Source organism: Canis lupus, chromosome 4 (genome assembly GCF_003254725.2).
Source record: "Canis lupus dingo isolate Sandy chromosome 4, ASM325472v2, whole genome shotgun sequence".
Lineage (NCBI taxonomy): Eukaryota > Metazoa > Chordata > Mammalia > Carnivora > Canidae > Canis > Canis lupus.
Genome location: NC_064246.1, coordinates 78,556,803 through 78,563,876, shown reverse-complemented (window position 1 = coordinate 78,563,876; position 7,074 = coordinate 78,556,803).

Below are 7,074 nucleotides of genomic sequence, written 5' to 3'. Positions count from 1 at the left end.
TTCTTCAAAGGAGTTTGGTTTTGAGGGGGCACAGCAAAAGGGTTAGCAGCGGATGAAAGATGCAGCACAAGGAACTCTCTCTCTCTCTCTCTCTCTCTCTCTCTCTCTCTCCCTCTCTCTCTCTCTCTCTCAAATAAATAAATACAACCTTAAAAAAAAACTTTAAAAATTCAAAAACAGTTGCAAAAGAAGAGTGATATTGTAATCATTTAATTAGAACAAATAGAAATCTATGACGTTATTTAGAGAGAGCCTTTGCTTTTCTAGTGAGCCATCATCAATTTCTTCATATCTTGTTATAAGTCAAGAATAATAGAAATCATAAGCCATAGGATTTAGAGAGAAAATGCTTGTATTTTCAATTTTAGACTTTGAGCAACATTAATCATAAAGATTGGAAACACTGTTTTTAACATCTAAACTCTAAAGCAAAAATTAACCAGACTGATGGGAATCAGAATGAATACAAAAAGACATTTAAGATGACCATGAATAAGGAAAATGATTTTTAAAAAATCAAGCTAAAATCATGTTCTGCACATATACCTTCAGGATTCTAGCAAAAATGTAATGGAAAGGATGTAATAAGGGAAGGAACATTGCTAATTGTCAGTATTGCCTAGATGCCTTCCATAGAGGGGACTAAATGTTTGCACCACGCTGTTTTGCCTCCACTGTTTTAATATAATGCTATTAAAAAATAATAATAATATGCTATTTATAGTAACATTTTGATCAGAAAATGTACTTATATTCATGAGTAAAAAATGAAATAAAAGCAAAAACGTCCTCAGCATTATTAATTCCTTTTTTAAAAATATTTTATTTATTTATTTGACAGAGAAAGAAAGAGTATGATCGTGTGGAAGGAGTAAGGGGAGAGAGAGAAGCAGGCTCCCCCTGAGCAGGGAGCCGGATGTGGGGCTCAATCCCAGGACCCTGAAATCATGACCTGAGCTGAAGGCAGATGCTTAACTGACTGAGCCACCCAGGGGCCCCTATTGATTAATTCTTACTGAAAAATTGGGTTTCCATCATGAAATTTTTATAACCACCTTAATTTAGCATTAATTCCCTATATGGACAATAAACATACTTGTCATATGTCATCATCTATTGTAAATTAAATTAGAATTGTTTTAATTAATTTCCACATAAAATTATAATAATTTTTCCAAAATATTACAAATATATTAAAATAACATTTTTCTGATTTGTGTCTAGAGTTCAATTTTCCTGGATCAACTTAGCCTATCTAAATTTTAAAATGAGATCTAACTCTTTCCTCAATTTTAATAAAGGACAAATTTATTGAATGTTATTTTATTCATAAAAGTTTATGATTATGGAATATATATTAGTAATATATATTATTTGTATACTATTGCAAGAAAATTGTGAGAAAGATTTTTGAGATATAATCAGATTATCATCATTTTTTATTATTCAAATGTATAATCCCAATTACATTAATTATCAGCTGCTGTCATTTTTTACAGCGGGGAAAACTAAAAGGGTAGGATCAAAATATTTTGGGAACAAAATTCTCAGAGTCCAAATGAATGATTCAAGATGGAGGGACAAAAATTTTATTTAAAAAACATAATTCCATTTCAATGCAATGAGTATATTGCAGAAGTATAAATAGTGGGATTAAGTCATAGTGTGAAGATTTCTTCTACTGTTGCTCTAACTTTATTCAGTGGGTTGACTTTAACCTGCCATGGATAACTTTTTTGATTACTCATTGATTCTTAGATCATTTTAAATTTTCCAAACTATCTTATTTCAGTAAAATGAAATGTCAAGTTCTGTACAAAACCTGAATTTTTTTTTTTTTTTTTTTTTTTTTTTTTTTTTTTAGTTTACCTGTCTTCCTCATTAGCAAGAGTTCATAGAGTGTGGTAGTCCTAAAACATGGGAAGGGGGCACAAGAACATTTTCCCCTTCCCATTTTCAGCTTCTCATTTTTTTTTCCTGGACTAGCCATCTCCTATATCTAACGGAGTAAGTAGTGGGAAAAGGGACAGAGGAAGATGGAGGAAGAGTAGAAAATTCTTACTTTACTAAAAGAGTTTATAACTGACATCTGTCTTTCATTTAAATGACATATAAAACTAAGTTTTGTTTTTGCAGTAACTTTATGTCTTTTGCAGAGACACCTCATCACTAGGAATCTTTCACTTGTGGATGTCAGTAATGCACTATCTTCCAGCTTACATTTCTCATCTGATACTCCCAGAAATATATTCGGCTTCATCCTACTAAATTCAATTGCTGCTTGAAGTATGTCTTTGGACAGGACCTAATACGATCTCCCACAGGTTGTCACTCACATATAATCTACATTGTACTCCACAGGAAACAAACTCAAGCAGGATGGATCTCTCCTGAGATAGGCATGTCCCCTTGGGTTTTCTTCAGCAGTTAAACATACTCTTTCTCAGTCTCTAAAATTAGTGACTGTTAGGCGTCCATTGGACCTCCCAACCCAACTGCAGTAGTCTTATATCCTGTTTTCCAAGTAGGCTATCTTCATATTCTTTTATCCTTGAGTTGGGGAAGACATTTTTCACCTTTCAAAATTATGGTAGGGGGAGAGTTCATAGCAAATCAAAACCTCTCTATGGATAAATTATCATCCAAGTCTTCTAATAGCATTTACTTACATCTTTTTTAAAAATATTTTATTTATTTATTCATGAGAGATACAGAGAGAGAAGCAGAGACAGGCAGAGGAAGAAGTAGGCTCCCTGTAGGGAGCACACTGTGGGACTTGACCCAGGATCCCAGGACCCCAAGATCACAACCTGAGCCGAAGGCAGATGCTCAACCACTGAGCCACCCAGGGGTCCCACATTTACTTATATCTTTAACAGGGGTTATAGTTTTAAAAGTGATATAGCTGGTTTTCAGTATGTTGCTTGAAGACTTAAAATTTTGTTTTGGCAAATGACCGTGGTATGTGATGTCAATATTATATTTTGCCTAAGGCTAACTTTCTTTTTTTATTATTTTTTTATTTTTTTAAATATTTTATTTTTTCATGAGAGACACACAATGAGAGAGAGAGAGAGAGAGAGAGGCAGAAACACAGGCAGAGGGAGAAGCAGGCTCCATGCAGGGAGCCCGACATGGGACTCGACCCAGGATCCCAGGACCCCAAGATCACGACCTGAGCCAAAAGCAGACACTCAACCACTGAGCCACCCAGGCATCCTTCAAGCTAACTTTCCAATTAAAAATTCCACTTCTAAAAAAAAAAAAAAAAAAAAAATTCCACTTCTGGGACCCCTAGGTGGTTCAGCCGGTTAAGCATCTGCCTTCAGCTCAAGTCATGATCCCAGGGACCAGAGATCAAGCCCTGCATTGGGCTTTCTGCTCAGAGGAGAATCTGCTTCTTCCTTTCTCTCACCTTCTGCCTTTTCCCCAGCTTCTGTTCACGTGCTCTCTAAAAATAAGTAAAATCTTTTTTTTTTTTAAATTCCATTTATGTGTATATTTACAAAGAAAATAAAAACAGGACATTGAAAATATATTTACGCTCCCATGCTTATTGTAGCACTATTCATAATAGCCAAGATAGGGAAACAACCCAAATATCTGTCAAGGGGTGGATGGATGAAGACGTGGCATATCTAAGTATATATGGCATTATGCTGACTGCAGTAAGTCAGAAAGAAAAGGACAAATACTGTATAATATCACGTACATATGGAATCTAAAAAAGCCAAACTTGTAAAAACAGAGGGCAGAATGGTGGTTACCAAGAGCGGAGAGGAATTGAGCAGAGTGTAGGGGGTGGGGGTGGCAAATGGGAAGAGCAATTTAAGAATACAAACTTGCAACCAGTCGATGAAAAATTCTGAAGATTGGGATGCCTGGGTGGCTCAGCGGTTGGGCCTTCAGCTCAGGGTGTGATCCCGGGGTCCTGGGATGGAGTCCCAAATCGGGCTCCCTGCATGGAGCCTGCTTCTCCTGCCTACGTCTCTGCCTCTCTCTCTCTCTGTATCGCTCATGAATAAATAAATAAAATATTTTTTAAAAAAGAAAAATTCTGAAGCTCTAATGGTAAACTTAGTGATTATCATCAAGACTATATTAAAAACTTCAAAGCTGCTAAGAGATTAGATATGAATTGTTCTTACCTCGACAAAGAAATAATTATGTGACATGACACAGGTGCTCGCTAACACTAAGCTGGTAACCACACTGCCATACATAAATGCATTAAATCAACGTGTGATGCACCTTAAACTTACTCAATGTCATAGATCAAGTATATCAATAAAAAATTAAAACATAAAAATCCTGTTCTATGTATTTCTAAAAATATTTACAGGTGGACTTATACTCGCCTCTTTAAATTTGTGAAAACGGTATCTCAGAGAAATTAACTAATCCTCTTAAACTCCGTAGTTAACAGGAGTCACAGCAGCTATTTGAAGCCAGATTTTTCGGCCTCTTTTTATTTTATCTGTCCCATTTGTAGTAAAACAAAGCACCACAGTGCAGGGAAATTCATCTTATCTTGACATTATACATATATGTGTAAACAAACACATTTATGCTGCATCATCCTATGTATTTTATTCCCAACTAATTCCTTTGCTCTTTTCATCCTAACATGTGTTAATATACTGCTTTCAATAGTTAAAAACAGAATTAGCAAATCACTCTCATTTGCAGTGATTATCAGCATGCTACTATTTCTCTAACCAGATAAGCAAGGTGTTTATACATTACAGCCTTGGGGGTACGTGCCATTAATTACACACACCCAGCAGCTGACATATGATTAATTAGAAGTGGGAAAACTATTCTTCAGGTGACCAGAAAACTCCTTCCACTTGTCAATGTTTATCTCTTTTTCAAAGTTGTATTATCCCAGAAGATATAGGAAATAGTATTAAAGAAAATACAACTCATCCAGAAATTTTGACAATCAAGTTCCCAAATATATTTAGAGGATCGATGCCAAAGCTATTTGGGAAACCAGATCAAGATTACAACAACAAACAGCCAAAAACCAAACAAACTGCAGGCCAACTTCATTTCTAAATATTAAAGAAAAAAATAAGAGTGTATGAATTTTGTATTTAATTCAGTTCAATTTGAAATATCAGACATAAAAAATGTTCTATGTTAAGAATTATGCACTAAAAGTTAAATGTTCATTCTGAAATTATATCCATTTTCATTCAACTTCCAAAAATGCAATTTAAAGTCTACTCTTAACCTCACTGTTACAGGCTTTCACTTTTTAATCTATTTTGTGTCTAATGGTTTTTATGGAATAAGAATGAATCTATTATTCAGTTGAAATGCAACTGCAATTTTTTTGTTTAAACTTGTACTCAGAAGTTTTGGATTTATTTATTCTATACAAGATTACTCAGTTATTGTATTGGTGTTGAAATTCTCCAAGAGAATTGAGATCAAAATCTTTTTTATAGAAACTAAAATAGTCAAAGACAAGTTAATCATAAGTTTCTACCTTCATATTTGACAATTTTATAAATGAAAAAACAAATCAGAATTCCTAATTGATTTTATGTTTATTAATACTCAGCTGAAGGCTAAATTGTGCATTACTGTATAGAATCTCAGAAAAATAGTGCTATTTAGGAAAAATAGTGCTGATTAAAATAATCAAATTCTTGCAAACATACAGACTAAATATACACACAGACACATGCACATACTTGTAGGTTATTAGAATAATAATTTTACCAATTTTGAGTTTTTTACACAATGTTCTGTCTTTAAATGGAAATAACCTTTTGAAAATCTCTGAGTTTTGTCTAAATGTGGTCGACAGACTATTGGTTAAAACAAAATTCAGATAAATATTCGTGGTCTACAAAGTTAGAATCTTCAAAGCTAGGTTCAGGATCATTTCTTTAAAAAAAAAATATTTTATTTATTTATTCATGAGCGAGAGTGAGGCAGAGACACAGGCAGAGAGAGAAGCAGGCTCCATGCAGGGAGCCTGATGTGGGACTTGATCCTGGGACTCCAGGGCTACACCCTGGGCCAAAGGCAGATGCTTAACCGCTGAGCCATCCAGGGATCCCCAGGAATCATTTCTAACAAAATATACAAGATATTTTCAGTGACCTACATTGTTTGAATTATTTTCATATGAGATATATACTATTATTCCATCGTATAAATAAATATACTGAGTCTCCGAGAGACGACATGACCTCACAATGTTGCATGGCTAGTAAATTCCTGAGCACTGAATCCAGCCCAGAGTTTTATCCCTCTAAAGCTCAGGATCATGATGATTAGTCATACTGGCTAATTTAGAAGGTAAAATATTAGGTATAAAAATATCCTTCAAAATATGTGTGTGTGTGTGTGTGTGTGTGTGTGTACACCTTAGACTAATGTTCAGTTATCTTTATGCTCTTACTTACTATAATGAAAGGATACCTCCCAAAAATAATCACAACTATATTCATCATACCCTATGATGTATTAACTCAGAAGTGTAAGTTTAAAAATCAAACTATTGTATAACTTCAAATATTAGAGATTTGCAAAGCTATGTTTCATAACCACTATCCCATCAACAGGTTCTGAATCTTTCACTATTTGTTTTGCCCATAAAGAATAAGTTCATGTTACCTTTTTATTAAAGTTAAAAAAAATAGAACAGGAAAACTTCAATCTGAAATTTACAGGTAATGATATGTATATATCTTCAAATTATAGGATGTAATACAGAAATAGAAAATGCTACAATAGAAGAGAATCTCAAGTCTAATAAAAGACATTCAGCTTCAGAGGCCCCATCAAACACTGTGGGTTTTTTTGTTTTATGTTTGCTTTTGTTTTGTTTTAAATATTTAATATATTTATTCATGAAAGACACACAGAGAGAGGCAGAGACACAGGCAGAGGGAGAAGCAGGCTCTCACCAGGAGCCTGATGGGGAACTCGATCCCAGGACCCTGGGATCACGACCTGAGCCAAAGGCAGATGCTTAATCACTAAGCCACCCAAACAGTGTTATTATTACTACGTTTCTGAAGCACTTAAGATATGTACAGAGATATTGAAACA